The sequence below is a fragment of the Myodes glareolus genome, chromosome 1 (genome assembly GCF_982192425.1).
Source record: "Myodes glareolus chromosome 1, mMyoGla1.1, whole genome shotgun sequence".
Taxonomy (NCBI): Eukaryota; Metazoa; Chordata; class Mammalia; order Rodentia; family Cricetidae; genus Myodes; species Myodes glareolus.
The window spans coordinates 2,239,856-2,265,439 of NC_142026.1; the positions used below are offsets into that span (position 1 = coordinate 2,239,856).

At 37.4% G+C, this 25,584-nt stretch overlaps 1 long non-coding RNA gene across 3 annotated transcripts in view; it reads left to right on the forward strand.

Moving 5' to 3' along the window:
- LOC148123223 (uncharacterized) overlaps positions 1–25,584 on the forward strand; it is a 93,439-nt gene that overhangs the window by 60,009 nt on the left and 7,846 nt on the right. For 2 of the 3 annotated variants that reach the window (XR_015737256.1, XR_015737255.1), the window contains exons 6-7: positions 14,579–14,661; positions 25,075–25,160. This is a non-coding gene — a long non-coding RNA (uncharacterized LOC148123223). Of the gene's footprint in view, positions 1–4,606; positions 5,043–14,578; positions 14,662–25,074; positions 25,161–25,584 lie in introns of all 3 variants that reach the window. The other variant, XR_015737257.1, reaches the window with a different exon arrangement.

Consider the following 25,584-nt stretch of genomic DNA (forward strand, 5'->3'; position numbering starts at 1 on the left):
CCCTCAGTCTGCCCCAGACATAAAACTGTCAACCACATTCAGAGGGACTAGTTTTGGCCTATGCTTATTTCTTCCCAGTCCGACTGGAATTGGTGAGCTCCCATTAGCTCAGTTAAACTGTCTCAGTGGATGACCCCTTCATGGTCTTAACCTCTTTCCTCATATTCTCACTCCTTCCACTCTTAAGTTAGACATTGGGAGCTCAGTCCAGTTCTCTGATGTGGGTCTCTGCCTCTGTTTCCATATGTTGTTAGACAAAGGTTCCATGGTGATATTTAAGATGATCATCAGTCTGGCTACAGGGCAAGGCCATTCGGGCACCCTCTCCTCTATTTCTTAGGCTCTTAACTAGGGTCATCCTTGTGGATTCCTGGGAATTTTTCTCGAGCCAGGTTTCTTGATAACCCCATAATGACTCCCTCAATCAAGATATCTATTTTCTTGCTCTCATATCTGTTCTTCCTCCATCTCGACTATCCCATTCCCTCAAGTTCTCCTCAACCCTCCCCTTTTCCCCTCCTCTTCCCCTTATACCCTTTCTTCTACCTCCACCCCCATGCTCCCAATTTTGTCAGGAGATCCTGTCTATTTCCAATTTCCAGGTGGGTCTTTATATATTTTTCTTCGGGTTCACCTTATTACTTAGCTTCTCTAGGTTCATGAACTCTAGGCTCAATGTCCTTTGTTTGTAGTTCATAACAACTTATGACTGAGTACATGCCATATTCATCTTTTTGGGTCTGGGTTACCTCACTTAGGAGAGTGTTTTCTAATTCCATCCATCTGCATGAAAAATTCAAGATGTCACTGTTTTTACCGCCCAGTAGTACTCTAATGTGTAAATATGTCACATTTTCTTTATCTGTTCTTCAGTTGAGGGGCGTCTAGGTTGTTTCCAGGTTCTGGCTATTACAAATAATGCTGTATAGTTGAGCATACTACAAGCACATAGTTGAACAAATGTGCTTGTAGTATGATTGAGCATCTTTTGTATATATGCCCAAGAATGGTATTGTTGGATCCTGAAGTAGGTTGATGCCCAATTTTATGAGAAACTGCCGTACTGCTTTCCAAAGTGGCTGAACAAGTTTGCATTCTCACCAGCAATGGATGGGTATTCCCCTTATACCACATCCTCTCCAGCATAAACTATCATTGGTGTTTTTGATCTTAGACAGGTGTAAGATGGTATCTCAATTCTGTTTTAATTTGCATTTCCTTGTTATCTAAGGAAGTATCTTTTGACCATTTCAGATTCTTCTTTTGAGAATTTTCTGTTTAGTTTAGTACCCAAGTTTTAATTGGGTTATTTAGAATTTTAATGTCTAGTTTCTTGAGTTCTTTATATATTTTGGAGATCAATCCTTTGACTGTTGTTTGGTTGGTGAAGTTATTTTCCCATTCCTTTTTTGTCTTATTGACTATGTCCTTTGCTTTACAGAAGCTTCTCAGTTTCAGACAATCCCATTTATTGTTGCTCTCAGTGCCTGTGATAACGGTGTTATATTTAGGAAGTGGTCTCCTGTGCCCATGCATTGAAAGCTACTTCTCACTTTCTCTTCTGTCAGGTTTAGTGTGGTTGGATTTATATCAAGGTCTCTAATCCATTTGGACTTGAGTTTTGTGCATGGCTGGATCTATTTTTTATTCTTCTACATGTTGACATCAGTTATGCCAGCACCATTTGTTGAAGATACTTTCTTTTTTCCATTGTATTTATTTTAGCTTTAAAAATCAGGCGTTCATAGGTGTGTGGATTAACATCTGGGTCTTCTATTCAATTCCATTTGTCAACATCTCTATTTTTATGCCAGTACTAAGTTGTTTTCATTACTGTAGCTCTGTAATAGAGCTTGGTGTCAGGGATGGTGATGCCTCTGGAAGTTCCTTTATTGTACATGATTGTTTCAGCTATCCTGGGTTTTTTGGTATTCCATATGAAGTTGATTATTGTTCTTTCAAGGTCTGTGAAGAATTGTGTTGGGATTTTCATGTGGATTTCATTGAATCTATAGATTGCTTTGGTAGGATTGCCATTTTTACTATATTGATCCTTCCTATTCAAGAGCATACGAGATCTTTCCATTTTTTGGTATCTTCTTTAATTTCTTTCTTCAAAGACGTAAAGTTCTTGTCAAATAGGTCTTTCACTTCTTTGGTTAGTGTTACCCCAAGATATGTTATGTGATTTGTGGCTATTGTGAGTGGCTATTGTGAAAGGTAATGTTTCTCTGATTTCCCCCTCAGCTTCTTTATCATTTTTATATGGGAGGGCTACTGATTTTTTTGAGTTGCTCTTGTATTCTGCCACATCACTGAAGGTATATATCAGCTGTAGGAGTTCTCTGGTAGTGTTTTTGGGGTCTTGTATGTATACTATCATATCATCTGCAAATAACAAAGTTTGATTTCTTCCTTTCCAATCTGAATCCCTTTGTGATGTAGGAGAGTCTTCTTTCTATGTGTTACTTTCACTGGCTAAATAAAGAGACTGCCTTGGCCTGTGATTGGACAGCAGCTTAGATAGGTGGAGTTGACTGAACAGAATGCTTGGAGAAAGAAACAGTTTCAGGCAGATGCCATGAAGCTTTGGCCCAAGATGGACATAGGTTAGAATCTTGCTGGTAAGCCACGACCTCGTGGTGATACACAGATTACTAGGTATGGGTTAATCAAGATGTGAGAGTTAGCCAGTAAGAGGCTAGAGGTAATGGGCCAGACAGTGTTTAAATGAGTACAATTTGTGTGTTGTTATTTCGCGTATAAAGCTAGCCGTGTAGGAGACAGGCTGGACAAAAAGCAGGCCTGCTTGCCTCATCACAATTGGCGCCTCAATGTGGTGAACTGGATCCATGTAAAACCTGAAAGAGTTTAATTTTAAACGCAGAAAAAAGAGAATTTAGCACAGCTTTTTGCTGTTTGCTAGGATGTGCCGTAGAGTGATTTCCTGTTTCATCAATGGCAGCAGAAAAAAAGCCATGCCATTTTAAAACGCAGCTTCATGGGCTGTGCCGCTGGTGCAATCTCCGGCTATGGAGTATTTGTGGGCTGGATGTTAGTGAATCAGGAAGAAAGTACTCTGAGATCATGCCAATCGCTCAGCACTCCCTCACCTGCACCTGGGCAGACAGCGGGGTCAGGTTTAGGCAAGTTGAAGAGCATGGGGGATTTCTGCTGCCATAAAGAAAGATGTTTCCCAGCTGCACAGTGGTCTGCCTGGCAGATTGGCTGTAATTGAGATAAAATGCTCATTCTCAGAGTTAAAGTGCTGAGTGTGGCTCCTAACTGGAGGTGAAAAGAAAAAGCCGCACAGTTTTAAAACACCGGCTTTCTGGGCTACGCTCCTACCACAACCTCTGTCTTTTGTGGGAGAAAGAGAATTTTGATGGGGTTTTGTGAGTAAAGTGCTACAGCTTGCTTGATAACAATGTGGACTGCTGTGTGCCTGGAACTGTGCTCGGCTCAGGGCACCAAATGGCTGAGGCAGGAGCAGCTCCGGCTCTGCTCCACCATGCTGAACTGTGCTACACTGAGGCAGGAACTATCATAATTACCATAATAACAGCTCAGTTAAGGTTTAGACTGGGCAGGAAACAAGCCGTACCATATTACCTCTACATGATGCAACTTAAGTTTTTAAGAAGTGCTCCTGGACAGTAAAGAATTACAGATTCACAATAGGACAGATTCCGACATAAAAGACCTCTAAATGGGTCATAGTGTTAGACATACATAGGCTTGGGAGAGAGAAGCAAAAGAATATAGAGAATAAAGTTAATGCCTTAAAAAGGGGTAAAATCTTTAAAGAGACAGAGTACAGATAGTTATAGATTAAAAGAAATATAGAAAAATAAGCCACATAAAAATGGTAAATTCACAGAGAGTTTGGATTCTGTATATTGTGTTTTCTTTGAATTTTTTGACTGTGAAGGAGCTAAATACAGAGAGATATTTCATTGTGTGGGCTGCTAAACTGATCCAACATGTATGTTCTAAAGGTATCATGACTTCCAGATTTGGGTCTAAGAATATGATGCTTTGGAAAAGAGGGTCTTCTTTTGTTTTCACAGAGGATAAGACCCTGTGGATTGCTTCTGTTCCAATATGGTATGATAGACCACACCCTCCTGAAAGATTACCATAAACACCTTCAGAAAATTACTTTGCTCAACTGCTAAGAGGAGCCTAACATGCAGGATACACCATAAAAGACCTGATTAACAGTGCCCCTATACAGCAGGAAGAAGTTTGGAGAGAAATAACTGCACCCATATTTCCAAATGTTGTCCATAAATGTTCTTTTACATTTAAAGGGGGATATGATATAGATATGAATAATTTGCATTGGTATGGATTTTAAGGTCTATTTTGTTATATGTATATATATTTCTGATCTTGATTAAGGTATTGTGATTGTATAGTTCATTTTTTAAATGTATAATTAGGAAATATAGGTTGTTAATGGATAATCATCAATAATAATCAAGCTTGTAGTCATGTTAGTTAGATTTTTTAGATCTATAGAGATATATTTCAGTTAGATAGGCATTCTTCATATCTTTTAAAGACTACAAAATATGGCATTTTAAATGTTTTAATAACTTAGGGCTGTTCACGACAATGAGACACATCTGCTCCTGGCAGCACCAATCTACTTCAAGAGGAAGATGGGCATCGAAGAGGCTCCTTATGGAGTTGGTTAGCCATTTGGGCGAGAAACTGCTCTTGCCTGGACTGTTGCATAAACTGAACACAAAGAACCCGCAGAAAGAAGACTGCTGAGCTTGCCTAAAGGTGAGATGATCCTTTGGGGTTCCTGATTAATGAAAGAGTCTGCAAGACATTCTGCAGGACATAGCAGAAAATGACTGAACTGTTTTTGAAATTTCCTGCTTCATGGAGATGTCTGCTGGAAACTATGGGCCTGTAGGCTGAAGATGGATGCCCCAACGGTACAAAAGAGCATTGGGTGACTGTCCAGACAGCAAGATGTCTCTGTCATTTCTAGAGTTTTGGAAGTTGCTTACTTCGTGTTTACTTAGGTAATATTATATCCTTCTGGAGTCTTTGATATAGTTGAAGAATAGATACATAGTTATAGTTTTCCATTGTTATAATAAAAGATAAAATAAATTTAAATATTGTAATTGTAATTTTTGCTTTATAGCTGTTTTTTTATATGTAATTTTTCTATGTTAAAGTTAAGGCTTTTTTGTTTAAACAGAAAAAGGGGAAATGATGTAGGAGGGTCTTCTTTCTATGTGTTGCTTTCATTGGCTAAATAGAGAGTGCCTTGACCTTTGATAGGACAGCAGCTTAGATAGGAGGAGTTGACCGAACAGAATGCTAGGAGAAGGAAACAGAGTCAGGCAGACGCCATGAAGCTCCGGCCCGAAATGGACGTAGGTTAGAATCTTGCTGGTAAACCACAACCCCGTGGTGATACACAGATTACTAGATATGGTTTAATCAGGATGTGAGAGTTAGCCAGTAAGAGGCTAGAGCTAATGGGCCAGGCAGTGTTTAAATGAATACAATTTGTATGTTGTTATTTCAGGTATAAAGCTAGCTGTGCGGGAGCCGGGCTGGACAAAAAGCAGGCCTGCTCTCCTCATCACTACACCTTTGATCTCCTTTTGTTGTCTCACTGCAATTGCTAAAATTTCAAGAACTATGTTGAAGAGATACAGAGAGTGGACAGCCTAGTCTTGTTCCTGATTTTAGTGGAATTGCTTTGAGTTTCTCTCCATTTAATTTGATGTTGGCTGTCACTTGCTGTATATTGCTTTTATTATATTTAGGTATGATCTTTGTATCCCTAAACTCTCCACAACCTTTAACATGAAGGGGTGTTGGATTTTGTTGAATGCTTTTTCTGCATCTAATGGTTTTTTTCTTTCAGTTTATTTATATGATGGATTACATTGATAGAATTTTGTATGTTGAACCCCTACCTAATCTCTGGGATAAAGCTGACTTAATCATGGCGGATGATTATTTTGATGTGTTGTTGGATTTGTCTTGCCAGTATTTTATTGAATATTTTTGCATCCATGTTCGTGAGTGAGATTGGTCTGTGATTCTCTTTCTTGGTTGAGTCATTGTGATTTTGGTATCAGGGTAACTGTAGCCTCATAAAAAGAGTTTGTCAATGTTCCTTCTGTTTTTATTATGTGTAACAGTTTGAAGAGTATAGGTATTAGCTCTTCTTGGAAGTTGTGGTAGAATTCTGCACTATAACCATCCAGCCCTTTGCTTTTTTGGGGGTGGGAGGGTTTTGATGGCAGCTTCTATATCCTTGTAGTTTTTAGGTCTAATTTTGCTCACCTGGTCTTGATTTAATTTTGGTATATGGTACCTATCTAAAAAACAGTCCATTTCATTTCCATTTTCTAATTTTGTGGAGTTCAAGTTTTTGTAGTATGACCTAATGATTCTCTGAATTTCCCTAGTTTCTGTTGTTATGTTCCCCTTTTCAATTCTGACTTTGTTAATTTGGATGTTCTCTCTCTCCCTTTTGATTAGTTTGGATAAGGGTTTGTCAATCTTGTTGATTTTTCTCAAAGAACCAGCTCTTTGCTCTTTGTATTGTTTTTCTTTTTTCTATTTTTGTTGATTTCAGCCCTCAATTTGATTATTTGCTGTCTTCTACTCCTCCTGGGTGAGTCTGCTTCTTTTTGTTCTAGAGCTTTCAGGTGTGCTCTCAAGTCAGAAATGTGACTTTCTCCAGTTTTTTTATGTGAACACTTAGTGCATGAACGTTCCTCGTAGCTCTGCTTTCATAGTGTCCCATAGGTTTGGCTATGTTGTGCCTTCATTTTCGTTGAATTCTAGGAAGTTTTTAATTTTTTTTCTTTATTCCTTGACCTAGAGGTGATTTAGTAGTTCACTGTTCAGTTTCCTTGAGTTTGTAGGCTTTCTGAGAGTAGTATTGTTATTAAATTCTTACTTTAATCCAATAAAAAGTGGATTACTCCCATTTTTTTTTTAATCTGTGGAGGTTTGCTTTGTTACTGAGTATATGATCAATTTTAGAGAAGGTTCCATGAGGTGCTGAGAAGAAGGTATATTCTTTTTTGTTTGGGTGGAATGTTCTATAGATGCCTGTTAAGTCCAATTGATTCATTACATCTGTGAGTTCTCTTGTTTCTCTGTTAAGTTTCTGTCTTGTTGACCTGTCCATTGGGGAGAGTGGAGTGTGTTGAAGACTCCTAGTATTACTGTTTGGGGCTTGATGTGCTATTTAAGCTTTAGTAATATTTCTTTCATATATGTGGATGCTCTTGTATTAGGGTCATAGATGTTCAGGATGGAGACTGAATCTTGATGAATTGTTCTTGTTATAAGTATATAGTGTTCTCCTCCATGTCATCCGATTGATTTTAGTTTGAAATCAGTTTTGTTAGATATTAGGATAACCACACTCTATTGTTTCTTAGGCCCATTTGAATGGAAAACCTTTTCCCAACCCTTTACTCAGAGATAGTCTCTGTTTTTAAGGTTGAGGTATGTTCCTTGTAAACAGCAGAAGATTGAATCCTGTTTTTGTATCCATTCTCTTAGCCTGTGTCCTTGTATTGGTGAATTGAGTCCACTGATATTGAGTGGTATTGAGGACCAGTGGTTGTTTATTCTGGATATTTTTCAGTGGTAGCGTTTGTGTGTTTCCCTTCTTTGGGTTATGTTGGTGGGGATTATTATATTCCTGTGTTTTTGTTGGTGCAGTTATCTTCCTTGGGTTGGGGTTTTCCTTCTCATAGTTTCTGTAAGGCTGGGTTTGTTGATACATATTGTTTAAATCTGTTTTGTCATGGAATATCTTGTTTTCTCTATTGATGGTGAATGAAATCTTTGCTGGATATAATATTCTGGGCTTGCATCCTTGGTCTCGTTAGTATCTGCAGCTCATCTATCCTGGACCTTCTGGCTTTCTTGGTTCCCAGTGAGAAGTCAGTTGTAATTCTGATATGTTTACCTTTATATGTTACTTACCTTTTTTTCTTTTTTAGCTCTTAATATTCTTTCTTTATTCTGTATGTTTTGTGTTTTTATTATTATATGGTGAGGGGACCTTTTTTTTTGATCCAGTGTATTTGGTGGTCTGTAATCTTCTTGTATCTTCTATGCTTTTTTGTCGAATATATTTTCTGTGCCTTTGAGCTGTAATCCTTCTCCTTCTTCTACCCCTATTATTCTTAGGTTTGTTCTTTTCATGGTGTCCCATAATTCCTGAATGTTTTGTGTTAAGAATCTGTTGGATTTAATGTTTTCTTTGACCAATGAGTCTATTTCCTTTATAATATCCTCAGCACCTGAGATTCTTTTTCTATCTCTTCTATTCTGTTGGTTTTACTTGTCTGTAGTTCCTGTTCATTTCCCCAGATTTTCCAAATCCAAAATTCCCTCAGTTTGTGTTTTTTTTATTACTCCTATTTCAGTCTTCAAGTCTTGAACTGTTTACTTCACCTGTTTGATTGTTTTTTCTTCGTTTTCTTGGGTACTTTGAGGGATTTTTTAATTTCTTCTAATTTTTTGTTTGTCTTCTTTATTTAAGGGAGTTTTTCATTTCCTTTTTAAAGGTCTCCATTTTCATAAAGTTATGTTTAACGTTACTTTCTGCTTTTTCTGGGTTAGGATGATTAAGTCTTCCTGTTTTATTTTTGCTTGGTTCTGGTGTTGCCATGTTGCTTTTTAGGTTGTTGGAGGAATTCCTGCATTGGTGCCTACCCATCTCTTCCTTTCAATGAGGCCTGCAGTGTCTTTGTGTCTTGGTCCAATCCTTGCAGTGGCTAAGTGTTTGGGAGTCTTTTTTTGGTCTGCTCTGTACTGTCAAAATGTCTGGCTCAGAAAGCCTCTGAGGTCTCTCTACGCCCTTCTCTCTTGTTCTTCTGTCTTGCTTTGCTCTCTTTTGCTCTGTCTTAATCCCTTCAGTGTTGTAGCAAGCTATTTGTCTCCTCAGTGTTATAGCAAGCTCTCAGCTCTTAGGTGGGGTGTGGCTAGTAGCTTGGGGGTGTCCAGTGGATGGGTTTGGGTTTGGGGATAGCTAGCCACAGAAAACTCCTAGCTGGCAGGATAGAAAACCCGAGGGAGTTGGGGTAGGGACTGGGGTTTTGTCCTACTGGGGAGGACCTAGAGAGTGGGATGTCCTGCCATGTGGCTGTTCACTCACCTCTTAAGTCCCCTCAGTTTTGGAGCAAGCTGTGTTTCAGAGTGCCACTGAGGTTGCAGGAGGATAGGTGGGTTTTGACAGCCAACATCTTAAGTATTGCTAGTTACAGTGAAAAAGGAGAAAAGAAAGTGATGAAACTCTTATATTGTAAATTTAATTTTTTGGGGGGGGTCATGTTGCATGCCAGAATATTTTCATTCTGAATTTGCTGTTGTCCAGAACTGATTATGTGTCCCTACCACAAGGGACCCCATCAGCTCTGCCATAAGAGTAGGAGGACTGTGGAAATGGCAATGATTTGGCAAACAGTACTGTGACTGCTTCTCGCCTTTGTGCCTCTCAAGACTTTTTTAAGTAGACAAAGATACACATAACACTTCTTCATTGTAGACTTTTTAGTAATTTATTGTTTTAGATTCAGTGACTCAATTTTCCTCTACTTTGATTTGTATGCTAGAGATTTTGCAAAGAAAATTGTCTCTCTTCTTCCCACTTTTCTCTCTTCCACTTATTGCATTTAACAATGAAGAACTCTAAGGAAATCTATTAAAAGTTTTGAAACAGTGACATTGTTCTTTTTCTTTATAGGCAGCAAAGCAGATAAAACAGGAACTGCCAGTCTGAATATGATCGAGGCTTTTTCTTTAAAAAAAATTTAAAACCAGAGCAAAAAGAATTTATTTATTTATTTATTTATTATGTATACATAGTCCTACCCATAGCCCAGAATAGGGTACCAGATCTCCTTACAGATGGTTGTGAGCTATCATGGGATTGCTGGGAATTGAACTCATGACCTCTGGAAGAGCAACCAGTCCTCTTAGCCTCTGAGCCTTCTCTCCAACCCTGCAAAAAGAATTTAAACGTGGTAAAAGGAGTCAAGATGTACATAAAAGTAGCTCTGATAATAAACTAAAACAAAATAAGTAAAGCAGTTGTTAGAAACAAACATAACTTTGAAATTTTTTTTTTTTTTTTGGTTTTTTGAGACAGGGTTTTTTTCTCTGTTATCCCTGGCTTTGCTGTAAGTATTCTTTTTTTTTTTAGTAAATTTTATTAAATTATAAAAGTTTCCATTTCCACCCCCCCTCCCAACACCCTCCCACTCCCCCTACTCCCCCTCCTCCTCCCTCTTCGTCCCCCAGGGCAGTCAGGGTTTCCTGCCCTGTGGGAAGTTCCAGTTCCTTCCCCCTCCCTCCAGGTCCAGGAAGGTGAGTGTCCAAACAGACTGGATCCCCAAAATCCATTATATGTAGAGGAAACAGGTCCCAGTGTCATAGTCAATGGCTTTTCAGAAAGACTTCGGGTCAGCCACAGTCAGAGAATCCGGCCAAATTCGGAGAGTCTGGTTAGATCACGTCCTCTTTCAGTCCCAGTCCAACTGGCCTTGGTAAACTCTCATCAGATCCGTTCCCTTGTATCAGTGGGTGATAGCATCCCTCGCAGTACTGATTTCGTTTTTCATGTTCTTCCTCCTTCTGCTCCTCATTTGGACCTCGGGGGGCTCAGTCCGGTGCTGCAATATGGGTCACCGACTGTATCGCCGTCCTTCGTCAGATGCAGGATCTATGGTGATAAGCAAAATATACATCAGTATGGACATGGGCCACGGCCGATTCAGGCACCCACTCCTCTGTCCAGAGAGCAATCTGGGGGATCTCTCCTTGGACCTGGGATCCCATATATAATCAAGTCTCCTGTAAACCCTAAAATGGGTCCCTTAGTTGAAATATAATCTTCCCTGATCCCATATTCATCCTTCCTCCCTTCCCCCCCCATCCCAGGCCACCAAGCTTTCCCCTTTCTTCCCCTACTCCCTTCTCTCTAACCTTCTCCCCTTCCATCGACCCTCCCTCCCCCCCATGCACCCGAGGTTACCTGGGACTCTTGTCTATTTCCTACCTCCTGGTGGATAGCTAAATAATCTTCATCAGGTTCATCTTCTTATTTAGCTTCTCTAGGATCACGAATAATAGGCTCAAAGACCTTTAATTATGGTTAGAATCCACTTATGAGTGAATACATACCGTGTTCCTCTTTTTGGGTCTGGCTTACCTCACTCAGTAAAGCGTTTTCTATTTCCATCCATTTGCATGCAAAATTCAAGATGTCATTGTTTTTTACCGCTGAGTAAAACTCTAATGTGTATATGTTCCACACCTTTTTTAACCATTCTTCTATTGAGGGGCACCTAGGCTGTTTCCAGGTTCTGGCTATTACAAATAGTGCTGCTATGAACATAGTAGAACAAATGCTTTTGTAGTATGATCGGGAATCTTTAGGGTATATTCCCAAGAGTGGAATTGCTGGATCCTGAGGGAGGTTGACTCCCAGTTTCCTGAGAAACCGCCACACTGATTTCCACAGTGGCTGCACGAGTTTGTATTCCCACCAACAATGGATGAGTGTTCCCCTCACCCCACATCCTCTCCAGCATAGGATATCATTGGTGTTTTTGACTTTAGCTATTCTGACAGGTGTAAGATGGTATCTCAAAGTGGTTTTGATTTGCATTTCCCTGATCGCTAAGGAGGTTGAGCATGACCTTAAGTGTCTTCTGGCCATTCGAAGTTCATCTGTTGTGAATTCTCTGTTAAGTTCAGTACCCCATTTTTTAATTGGGTTAATTAGAGTTTTAGTGCCTAGTTTCTTGAGTTCTTTGTATATTTTGGAGATCAGACCTTTGTCTGATGAGGGGTTGGTGAAGATCTTCTCCCAGTCAGAAGGCAGCCTTTTTGTCCTACTGACAGTGTCCTTTGCTTTACAGAAGCTTCCCAGTTTCAGTAGATCCCATTTATTCATTGTTTCTCTTATTGTCTGTGCTGCTGGGGTCCTGCTTAGGAAGAGGCCTCCTGTGCCTAAATCTTGTAGACTACTTCCCACTTTCTCTTCTATCAGGTTCAAAGTGGACGGATTAATGTTGATGTCTTTAATCCATTTGGACTTGATTTTTGTGCATGGTGATAGATATGGATCTACTTTCATTTTTTTACAGGTTGACATCCAGTTATGCCAGCACCATTTGTTAAAGATGCTTTCCTTCTTCCATTGTATACCTTTAGCTCCCTTGTCGAAAATTAGGTGTTCATAAGTTTGTGGGTGCTGTAAGTATTCTATAGACCAGGCTGACCTTGAACTCAGAGATCCTGCAGTCTGCCTCCTGAGTACTGGCATTAAAGGCATGCGCCACCACTGCCTGGCCAGGTTTTGAAATTTTGAACAATGGGAAGTTTTAAATAGCATGATATATAACACATGATGGAAGATGAGCACATGTCAGGTGGCCAGACAAAGAAGAAAAGCATACATTAATGATAGAAGTGTGAAGCATTATGCTTGAAACTGTTTTTCTGCTCTCTGATATACTTAAAAATTCTTCAGTAATAGAGCTGCTTCAGTGGCAAGTGGGCAAAGTAAGGACAGACTTCAATGTTTTTTACTTGATAGAGAGATTCAGTCATACACTTATAAGGAAAAATATGGAAGACCTATTCAATTGACTCATAGTAGTAGCTTGTGTCTTTCTTTAAACTGATTGTCAAATTAAATGGACATTTATAATAAGTGTATTATTTACCAAAAGAATCAGGTAGAACAAATGTAAGTTAAAGCTGCATAGTTTCATATTCAGGAACATTTAAAATTAAAAGTTTTTTATTGATGTAAGGGATATTTCTCATATTTCATGGAAATTGCCTTAATCTGTTAACTTTATTTCGTTTGTACTTGGAGACTCTTAAATAGTAACTCAGAGGAACTAAAGTATAGTAATAAAACAAAATGAGAAACCCAACAGCAACAGCAGCAAAAACCTCTTATTAAAGTATCAGTCTAAGATATAGCTCAGTGGTAAGATGCTTTCCCTACCATTCCCTAGAACCAGATTCCATCCTACTACCAAGCTGGGGGCAGGTGTATACAAAAATGCTTGTTTGTTTATCCAGCTGTTTATTCAAATGTTTATTAGTTCATTACTGTGCTTACTGTAAGTTTAGTAGGTATCATTGCCTGTCCATGGAGAAAAAAAATTGTTTAGTTAGGCCCTAAGCTCTGTTTACCAAATGTGACAATATACGCACAAAAAATAATCACAGAAAAGATTAATAAACTATTAAGAAAAAATATGAGTTCATCCCAGTATTAAGTAACTTGGTAAATAAAAAAATTAAATTTCTTGTAGTAGTAGATTATGAAGTGCCAATTAATAAATACAGAGATGATGTTGGAGTTGAAAGAAAATCAGCATTTTGATTTATATGTCATAGTATAAGATTGTGTCAGTCACAGATCATTAATAAATGATAAATCTAGAGGCAGTTCTGATTAGCAGAGTGATATATAAATGCTTAAAATGTCTTTGTGTAAATTGCTAGTTACTTGTAAGTGAAAAATTAATTATGTATCCTGGTCAGTATTATTCACTATAATAAAGTTGACTGGGTAACCAAAATTATGATCAGTGAGAACTTCACACATGATACCGAGAAAGATGTTATTGTCTCTGTAGTAGTTAGTAGTTCAGCTCTGAATGCATAGTCCAAGCCTAATTGTGAGAAAGCACCAAGCAAATCCAAAATAAGACTTCCTATTAGAAAGGGGGAGACTGGTGTACACCTGTAGCCTAAAGATACACAGAATTTCTAGGTAGTTTCTGGTATTTTTCCATTCATTGTTTTTAATAATATTAAATATACTTTTCAAGACATGATAAAAATCCTATAATTTTTATTTTAATTTTAGTTTTTCATTTTCGCCATTCCACTATTGGATAATATTATTGGTTTTAACAGGCTTTATTCTCCAATATTTTTATCACCTAGCCTATCTAAGTAATTTCATTTCGTGTTGAACTGGAATGACTGCAATGCTCTTAGTAAAAGCCTGCATACTTTGTTTTGGCCTTGTTAAAGTTTATAGAAAATATCCATGGAAACTCCTGGAGTTTTCATTAAATGATAATCTCATTTTTGTACTGGATTTGCATCCTCAAAATGAGGGAACTTAAAGGTCTGGACTCACTGTATCTGAATAAAACCTCAGTAAAGCACAGGTCAGTCACTGGCTTCTGTGGTTTCCAAGGAATACTGTCATAGTCTTAGCTATCACTTTCTCAGGACTGCCTTGCAAATTCCTCTGCAGATTGGGAATTTAAATGCTGGCTTCTTTTTAAATTCCCAGTTATTTGGAGACTTAAGTTGGCTATCACAATGCGTAATAAAAATATTCTCTAATTGGTAAACACTTAAGTTGTTTCAACTTCTCTTTGAACATTGTACCAGTCCTGAAGATGTTTGTTCAGTTTGCAAACCAAAATCAGGATGTTAAATTTGTTTTGAAATTGTTTTTTAAATTGTGTCACCTCTGCTTTTTCATGTTATAATTTGTTATTGACTTTTTTTTTAATGATAGATGAATCCTTAGTTCTGTGGAAAAGAGCAGACAGAAATACAAGCCAGCTTCTCTCACAGTGGAGTTTGCTCCTTTCTTTTATCGTAAGTAACACCCTACTTTACTTTGATTTCGATCAGTTCTGATTAGTGTCTTTTTTCTTACTCTAGTTTTGACCTTAATTTGGTTTGTGATTTTATAAAGTAAAGGCTACTAAAGAACAAAACCACAAGGTTAGTTCATTTGTGTTTGGTTGTGCTAAAGGTTCTTGGTTTGATTAATTTTCTCCATTTAATTCTTTTTAAGAGCTGATCTGTTTCTATGAGCTGAACATTTTAAAAATTGCGTATTTTAGAACTTCACAATTTTTACTAAGATGAGAAATCTTGAGAGATATCCAGAGAATATATGTTTAGCATGCACCAAACCTTCCATTTGATCCTTAAAACCAGAAAACAAACCAGTTAGCACCCAAACCATTAAGTGATGTGACTAGTTTGTTTGTGCATGGCTATATATATATGTTCTAGTTTCACCCTCACTGTTTTTTTATGCTGAAGCAGGGTTCCATGTCTCCTAGCTTGACCTCAAATTTGCTGTAGCTGAGTGTGACTTGATCTCATCCTGAGTGTTGATTTTACAGACATCTGCCACCATACATGGCTAGTTTTCACTTTTAAAAATGATTGTGCTGGAGGCTAGAGAGATAGATGACTTAGTAGTTAAGAGTGCTTGCTGCTTTTGTTAAGGACCATGGTTGGTTCCCAATTCCAGTTCCTTTTCTGGCCTTTCTGTGCTCTGTGTACACATGGTACACATATATACATGTAGGTAAATATTTGGAGATAAAAAGATAATGCTGGGGTAGGAATGTAATTCAGTTGGTTCAGTGCTTGATTCTCATGTACTAGTTTTACTTCATAACTGCATTATTGAGACATTGTAGCTAGAAGTACTACATAGTAGCTAGAAGTCCCCCTGGTCCTCCTGGACTGATATTTCTCTGCCCGCCTGTTCCCAAAGCTGCTTATGAAATAACCACTCTGAGGCTTAATATTAGTTATATTCTCTTTGGCCTATTAGCTCAGGGTTCTTATTAACTAACTCTTACATCTTAACTCATTTTTATTGTGTTATATTTTACCATAAGGCTCATGGTTTGTTACCTCACATCTTGCTTCCTTTGTGGCTGCAGACATCTCCCTGAGTCCACATTTTATCTCCCTCTATTCAGTTTAGTTTTCCTGCCTAGCTATATTATGCACTGCCATAGGCCAAAGCAGCTTCTTTATTAACCAATGGTAATAAAACACATTCACACATTCTAGTATGCTTTTACTGCTATAACAGAATACTTGAGATTGTGACTTAAACACAGACGTTTATTTACTCATAGTTTTGGAGGCTTGACATTATAAGAGCCAGGTCCTAGAAGGGTTTGGTTTTTGGTGAGGTCTTTTTGTAGCCTGGTGTTAGTCTCCTTGTATTCTCAGATTTTAGAAGGACTGATACCTCTTCAAACAAGAGCATCAGTTTTGTTGTATCAGGCAATCCCTTCTCTGATCTTATCTAACCTTAATCTCTTCTTTAAAAGCCTAGGCTCTAGTGTAGTCATGGGTGTGTGTGAGTTAAGGCATTAGTATTTGAATTTGGGAGGGATAGTTGAGTCTATACTATTTCACCCCCCCCCATTAATGTTTTATCACTTGCAAAATATGTTTATTCCACCCTGATAATCCAAGTGACTTAACACATTCCAATATTGGTTCTCAATAGTCTAGAATCCCAAATCTCCTCTAATTGTTAATCAGATATGAGCAAAACTCAGATGCATTCACAGTGAGTCCACTTCCCTCTTTAGCTGTGAACCTGTAATAGGTACTTCTAAAATACAATGGTGAATCCGGAAGAGGATTTAGATTCTCATTCTAAAAGGGAGAAATTGGAAGAAAGAAAGGGGGTACATGTTTTAAGCTTGTCAGGGACCAGCCCAAACATAATTTCTTATACCAGAATGGAGGCATGGAAATGAAGATACTATTCATATGACAGTATTTGGAGGGAGTTCAGAGATCATTCAGATCCTGAAAATCTCAAATCACTTCCTGAAAAGTCCATTCATTTTATTTTCCAAACAGCTTTTATTTTTTTAAACAAAGGTAAACTGAGGGGTAAGTTCATTAGCATTCTGTTAGCTAGGTGTGGGGGTGGGGGGATGACTTAGGTCACCTCCCGCCTATGCCTGTTTTGTCATGTCTACTGAAAACATCTCTTCTCCAGGCAATCTCCTAATTTACAATAAAAGGAGCAGAATGACATTAGCATACTCTGACCACTTGTTAGGATGGCATCAGGTTATTTTACTATCAAAAAGCCAGACTACCACCTTCTGTGTGTGGTAGGTGCACCTTGTAGGTCGCTCAGAATTCTCAGAATTATGGGCCTGCATAATTCAGCCTCTACACAAGCTATCATAAAATCTGGAAAGATAACAAATTTCATTACTTAAAGATTCAAAATGGTATTTGGTTTAGTGCTTTGCTCTTTGATTAGGGAGCTAGTGCTGTGCCTTCTAGCTCTATAAGGCATTCAGTTTATTTAGTTATTTAAAATTATTGTATGTATCTATGTTTGACATGTATGTGGGCAAGCATGCCGCAGTGTGCAGTCAGAGACCAACTTTGTGGAGTTAATTCTTTCCTTCTGTTTTTACATAGGTTCCAGGAATAGAACCCAGGTCACCAGTTTTGCACAGTAGAAGTCTTTTCTGGCTGAGTCGTGTTGCTGGCCTTAAATTTTTTTTTTTAGGTAGGGATTTGCTTTTCTCTGCTTTCTTGAGTCACCACCTGTGTGCTTGTATTTGTGAGCACAATTCTGCCCCTGGGGCTCTGAGTAGGTTGTTCTGACCCCACTCTAACTGTAGTATAGTCCTCTGAATTTGAAGAAACACAATTTGACCTTCATTCCTTCCTATTTTCTCTGTTCTCTTCAGTTGAAAATGGTAAAGTCCTTATTGGTATAATTCTGTCCTTATTTCCGACCTTAGCTGAAATGGCCAATTAAATCAGTAAGTCATATTGTCACTGGAATCTCGGCCTAGACTCTTGTGATCTCCATCAAGAATAGAGACAAGATACACAGCATAGTATAGATTTTCCTGGGGGACTTTGAAGTGGTTGGTGGGCTTGGTTAGATTGTTTCTTCTAGGAGGAGCAATGGTATGTCCTTATTCTTTATCAAGAGTGTCTCCTTCTACATAAAAATCTTTAAAAGTTCAGAGCTGTTGGAGCCACCTTTAGTTATTTGTTAATGTTTCTTTTGGTACCCCAGGATGCCTTTAGAGCCAGAGATAAGAATCAGGTCACATTCTTCTTACCAGTAATTAAAGTCCTGCTATTCCAGATCTTTCTTCTCTTTCTAATGTGGATCCTGGGATTTAAGCTCATGCTGTTTGTATTGGTGGTAAACACTCTTTAACTTATTGAATCATCTTTCTGGACCCTTGAACCTTCTTTTGTATGTAATGTATATGAGATGATATTAGGCATATCCATAAAATGCTGAGCCTTAATAAAAGTGCAGTGTCTCCTGACAAGTGCTGAAGGTATTTAAAGTAGTACTTTTGTACAGTTGCTTTTTAAATAAAATAATTCATACTTAAGAATTAAGAGAAATTTTCTGAGCTATATAATTTATAACTTCCTAAATATGTGTATAATAAGAATTTTAATATGCCAAAATGACATTCTCTATATCTGTAGATGAAATAAAAACTGTTTTAAGTAATAAAGATTCTTTTGAGATTCACTAGAGAGATGCACTGAATCAGATTTAAGGGAAACATCCTTTAGTGATATTGCCTGCTGCTGGGGAATCTGGAGTAGGAGTAACAACAAAAACGAGAACAAAGGAAAATACATTTATAGACTTTTGAGGAAAGAGGGTCTTCAAGTTTAGCATGTTAGTGAAGGTACTAGGTAGAATACCAGGCAACTCCGGGTGCCTTGAGCCTGGCTACAGTGAGCTGACCCTATTGTCTCGCTCTGTGTGGCCTTCCACTTGTTTGCACTTAGCAAAGGCACTAGATAGAATGTAAGTTGTAGCTGATCTCCTCGGGTAGAATCAATCATCTAACAAAAGCTAACTAGTTATACCAATGAAAACATTCAGGTTCCAACCATGTTGTAGCACAGGATAATCAGAATTTTTACTTCTTGATCTTATAGTCAGAAATTCTAGTCTATACCCATCAGTTCATCCTAAGAGCAACCAGGACCAAAGGATAGTGCCTTAGAGCCATTAAATGCCATTAGGAGCTAACCAGCATATTCTCAACTTCATGACCTACTCAGTAACAAATCATTCTGATGGATCAAAGGCAGGCAGTCATATTTTACATCAATGGAGATCAATCCTATGTAAATAATACCACTGGGATACATGAATAAGTACAGATTTGTTGTTTTCAGCATTAAAAGACTTTCTGACTTAAACATCTTTTGTTAGTCCTTTATATAGCTATACCTCAGATTTGAAAATATCCTGATGTCTTGATTATTTAATTGTTGTGAAAGGAGTGCTTGTAAGGCAAGGCTTAGCATATATCTTAGCACTGCTGCCTTTGTCTCATCCTTTGAAAGCTCTTGTCTTTTTTGATTTCAATTCAAATTACTAGAGCATTGGGGAAGTATCCTATCTAGCAACCAGGTCTGGCATGATCAGTTGTAGTGGACTTTAGTCATAGCCTTGAAGAAGAGTATATACTTTTGAAGTCCAGAGTTATGGGAGTGGATGTGTTGGGTATATGTGGCCACTTGTTTGTTTCCCGACTGCCCGGCAGCTCAGACTACAGATAGCCACACAGAAACCATATTAATTAAATCACTGCTTGGCCTATTAGCTCTAACTTCTTATTGGCTAGCTTTTACATCTTAACTTATTTTCATTATTTTATATTTTACCATGAGGTTCATGGCCTACCAGCCAGGTAGGATTCCAATGTGTCTGTCTCTGTCGGCTGCTCCATGGGTTCTCCCTGACTCTGCCACCTTTTTCCAACATTCAGTTTAGTTTTCCCTGATTAGCTCTACTCTATGCCATTACAGGCCTAAGACAGTTTCTTTATTAAACAATTGTATTTACAACATACAGAGGGGAATCCCACATCAGGTATATCTATAGACTCAACTTTTATCTTCTCTGTTGCTATGAGCATAGTCTTGGGCCTGAATAAAGAACAATTTTTATGTTTGTTTGTTTATTTATTTATTTTGATATTTTGGGAGGGTTTCTCTGTGTAGTCCCAGCTGTCATGGCACTTACTCTGTAGACCAGGTTGGTCTTAAACTCACTCTCCCTCCTTGGTGCTGGGAATAAAGGTATGTACCACCACACCCAACTTAATTTTTAGTTTTTAAAAATTAGATTTAGTTATTTTATGTGAATGTTTTGCTGTATGTATGCCTATGAACCGCATACATTAGATGTCACAAGATAACATGAGATCCCTTGGAACTGCAGTTAAAGATGATTGTGAACCACAGTGTGGGCACTTGGAATCAAACTCTGGTCCTCTGCAAGAGCAACATTTGCTTTCTACCACAGAGCCTCCCTCTAGTCCTAAGAGAACTAAATTTTATCTTGGGTATAAAAAGAATAAGACTAGCTAGAACCAAATACAAATAGCAAGGCTTAGCTTTTTCTAAAACTTTTTTTATTATTGAGAATTTCATGTACACATCCAATGAAATATCATATTTACTCTCATTTTCCCTCCAATTCTTCTTATATTTTCCTAAAAACATATCTTTCACAAACTTCATGAGTTTTTTTTAAAATAACCTAATAACTCCAGTTATTGTTACCCATATATGCATGATAGCAGAGTCATTCATTGGAACATGGGAACCTTACCAGTGGCCACATTCTCACAGAAGAATGAGACTCCTTCCCAAGTGATCCTCTGACATCTATACTGGTGCTATAGATGAAAACATATGCCTCCTTTCCCATATGGTAAATAAATAAATGCAAAAGAAAAAAGAGCCAGTCAGTTGATAGGTGTGAGGCTCCTCCATATAAGTTTATATTAACATCTATTTTTTCCCATTGAAAGCAGTTTAGACAATCTCCATAACCCTTAGGCAGTCTCTGTAATCTGTGGTTTTTATAGCCTGTTGGTTTGTTAGGCTTAGAAGCATATTGAATGGATGACTGGGATTCTTCCTCCTGAAACAGATCTACATATAGAACGAGGCATTGATAAATCACCTTGGAAGGGGTTAGGCCAAAAGCTGTTTGAAGTCTTATGTAGGCTCTTGGTAATAACACCCTTTAGATATACTCAATCTCTGGGCATAATTTTTAAAAACAACTTAATGGTCTGATTAGAATGTTCCACCGTTTTAGAAGAGTAAGGACTCTAAAATGAATGAAGATAGTATTAACTTCCCAGAGATTTAGATAGAAATTGAGTGATTTGGGAAGCAGCTGAAGGCACATTTTTATTTTAAAGAGTACCTGAAAAGCTAAGTGGGGGAGTAATTTCCAGAAAAAGAGCTTCAGATACTTCAGTGACCTTTTCAGGTTGAGGTGGAAAGGTCTTGTGCAAGGAGCACCAAAATGCGGTAAGGGATAGTCAGCTGCCTGTTTGACTGCCGCATCTCCTTTTTTAGTTTCCTAAATGACTTCTTTTTGGTGTGCCTTGTAAAGGACCGCTGCTATTTCAGCCAGCAAATGTATTGTCTCTAATGAACTTAGAATTCGAAATCCATAATCGATGGGATCACTTTTAGCATTAAAATAAAATCTTTTCCCTCCAGAGGGCAGTATGTGCATGTATTACCAAGAAAGGTATTTAGAGGCAGTGTGCATAGTTTCCCTTTTGCTCTGGTTAAGTTGCAGCAAAATTTAAGCCTACTCGTCTAACCAAGTGTGCTGATTTCTGTGGTACCTGAAAGGAGGACAGTAGTAGCGCAGCTGGTTTATTTTTCATTATTCGCATAGGAACTGCTGTTGATGAGCCATATTGCATTTGTGAAATTTAAATAAACCATACTCTGGGGTAGGAAATAAAGTAGAAGAGTTGAGGTGGGACACTGTTGTAAAGATATTTCAAAGTTATCAAGTAGCCAGGCTTGGTAACATAAAAGTATCTAAACCAGTGGGAGATTTGGGATTTAATAGAGAGGTTATTTGATATAAAATATAGACAGTGGAGACCCCAAAGTAAATTTAAGGACTTCTTCTATTATTAAAAGAGTCATGACAGTTACTTTTCTTTTTTCTCTTTTTCTTTTTTTCCCACCTCCCTTCCCCTCTGTCCCCCTCCCTCTTTTGAACCAGAGTGTCTCCACATAGTTCGGAGCCCTAGAACTCATCGTGTAGACTAGGCTGTCCTAGAACTCAGATTCCACGTGCCTCTACCTCCCAAGTGCTAGGATTAAAGGCTGTAGTTAATGTATCCTGTCAACCATTTGTCAAGTGAATCAGTTTTAATATTTACCCTACAAGTAGATAGATAGCTTTGACCTAGGGCATAATTTGAGAACTCCAGGGTTACACCCTGGTATTTGGTAACATACAGTTTAAAAGATCTGTCAAGTTGTAATAACCTCCAAAGTTACATCCCTGATTAAAGAAGCTTTTAATTTCTCAGAAGACTTCTTTTGTTCTTAGTCCCGTGAAAGAGAACTTAGTTGCTTCATTTTAGGGATTCATTTAGAAGCTTATGCATAAAGCTATAACTAGGAATCCAAAGAGTACAGTAACTTGTTAATTTTCCAGAGGCACTAAGCTGCAGTGGTAGGATTTAAGAAAGACCTGAATGGCTCTAATACCATTAAGAGATGGATACCCTAAGCCAAATGATTCCCAGATATAGTTTCTACAATAGTAATGGGGCTTTAGGCTTAGAGATTCCTTATATCCTGTGATCTAGGAAAGTGAAAAGTTTTATTATATGATTTGGGGCCTCAGATGATTTCAGTTTTGTTGAAACCATCCAAAACATTGTAGATAGAAGCTAATGGAAGATAGCAAAACATTGTAGATAGAAGCTAATGGAACATAGCGGGCCTTTTTCTTTCCACCAGGAAATCAAGGTGTTGAGCTGTCTGTTTCAGTATCATGAAACAGATGAAAACAGATGAAACAGGTCTTTGAAACCTGTTTTAAATTGACGCTTGCTGACTTTGACTTTCAAATGGAGCAGTTTGTTACCTTTTTTCTTTCTTTTTTTTTTTTTAATTGTTCGACTTTACCAGAGAATATAGTGGGGGTGTAGTGATCATGTGTATTTTTTCTGGAATGTCTTTGAAGACATTGAGCTTGACTTGGGTGTGCTTTGGATGATCAAAAATAAGTGAAACATGTATTCACCTTTTTGCTTTGACTCTGGCTTTGGACAAGATAGAATTTTTTTATTTTTGTTGCAGTTTTCTTGAAAGGGGTCTTCAGATAACTTATTTTTGCTACTTTGTTAGAAAATGTGTGGTTTTTTGTGGGGTTTTTTTGTAACAAAATGTGCCTCCCAATGTATTGTACATGTCTACATAAATGTCAGAAGTCATTCTGTGATCCTGGTGGTTGAATTTAAGCCATTAAGCTTGGCAGGAATTGACGTTTTACCTGGTAAGCCTTCTCACTACCCCTTCCAGCAAAATTTTGATTAGAGAAAACATAGTATGTATTTTTTATAGTCTTTATACTGTTTATTTTCTTAAGTTTCCCCAGAGCTGAATGAAATACCCATCTTACATCTTAGTATAAGATTATAAAATCTTTCTACTTACACCATCTTTGTAGTTTTTGCCTGCTTGTAGAATTTTACATTATCTTATGAGGATTGTTACTCAAACACAAAGCAAGTGTTATATGTGTTTTTGAAGCACCTGGTATAACATTCTCCATTCCAGTATTCTACATTGCAAATTCCAGTTGTTCCAGCCTCTCCTAAAACTGTTTCATGTCCCCTGAACTCAATAAACAGCACTGGTCTTTTAGGGTCCTCCCATTTTGTGCAGTGATTCTGAAAGTGTCTCTAAAAAGAAACCTGAATTAATCCTTGAGTTCAGCTTGTTTTCCATCTATGTTTGACAGTTTTCTGACCCTATTTCTGAGACTGATTTGTCCATTTTTATATTGTCTAAAACAGGAAAGCATGTGTATGCCAGTTATTCCAACATAGCTATAATGGCTTATTTTTTTTTAAAGTACGAGTTTCTATTAGTACATTTTACAGCTTTATTTGGCAGTGTTATGTGTAAAGTTGGATATCTATCATTATATTTTTGTGTAAGTATTAATAAAGGCAAAATAGTATTTACTATAGAATTATAAAAAGAACGGACAAATAGGTTCTGGGCAGATGGCTCAGTCAGTAAAGTACTCAGTGTGAAAATGTGAGGATTCACACAGTCTATAATTCCAGTGTTCAGGGGCAGAGTTAATGAGAATCACATACATGTACATGATCTAACACCCCTCCCAAATTGGTGGGGTAACAACAGTTTGTCAGTAGAGAACTGGTTAACAAAATGTTCATCAGGCTGTTTTATTTTGGTGATAAAGATGAATAAGGTATATTATCTGTTATAGTAATGTCCATAATGTATTAAGTTCAAAAACTAGAAGTGTATTCAGTACTTTCCACATCCATGAGTTCCACATCAGCAGACACAACTAACTGTGGCTTAAAAACATGCAGTGGAAAAGAAATTGCATCTATACATGTACAGATTTTTTTGTTTTCGTTTAAAACAGTACATTGTTAGAGTTACATACTATTTGCATGTTTAGCTAGTGTAAGTAATCTGGAGATGATTTAATGTATATTGAAGGATTGACATAGGTTACAAAAGCAAATTTTGCTCCATGGCTTTTTGTATTTTGAGGTGAGAGTCCTGGATACAATATTCACTGAAATCCTTAGAAAGACACTATATTGTACAGCTCTTTTTCTTTAAAAAAAATTAAAGGTAGAAGTATGTTGGTAAATTGAGGAAAAGGTCAGAGGGAAACTTCCGGATTTCTTGTTTTGTTTTTCTGCCTTATTTTTCTTTGACATGTGCATTTATAGCATTTAAAAGTAGCAAAATATTTTATTATGCTAAAAGACATAAGGTCCTAGTCCTAGAAATTTAGAGTATTGATCCTTGGAATAGATTTAGGAAACTTTTATTTAACTCTTATTTTCTAATTCACTAAAGTAAGGGTCAGTTGTTAAGAAAACAGAAGAGATTTTAAGTTAGGACTGGGTTAAGTTCTAGTTCTGTCAGTAACCACATTACTTCAGATGAGATAATAACTTATCTTCCAGTAGCTTATTTATACTGGGTCAGGATGTTCTTAGGGAGTACTATGAGAAGTAAATGAGATATGACACATTTGTCAGCCTTGCCTTTTGACGGATTTTTAGCCTTTTCATAGAGTTCTTCATATGTCAATTTCCTTAGACATGAATTGTGTTCTGCAATAGAAATCTTATTGATTTGTTCATTTGTGTATTATATTCACAGAATGTTTTCAGGAAAGTGAACATCTCAAGGAAAGTCTTAAGTGTTGCTTATTGCATCTCTTTGGAGCCATTGTAGCCGGTGGGCAGGTGAGGACAGTGTTGAAAGTTAATGTATAAGTTGTAGTTAACAACACAAAAGTCTCTTCATGGATTATTTAATGCATTCTGTCTTTTATAACTTGATGCTTCAGATAACTTTCAAATTTATATTTTATTTAAAACTAAACTTCTTAAAATCTTCCATTAAAATCCTAAGTAACATTAACACTGACAATTAGTATTTCTGGATGAATAGATTAAATGAGTATTGGTATTATAAGTTCCTATTTCTCTTGACTTTTAGTTATTAGATATTATTTTAAAGTATAAAGGAAATCATCTTTATTAGAGGTATGAAGAAATAAAAGTTTAGCCAGTTTGATTTCCAAAGTCATAAATTTATTCACTCTGCTGTCTAGTTGCAATTATTAAATATATTTATACAGCTATATATGTCCCAAAAGTGTTTCTC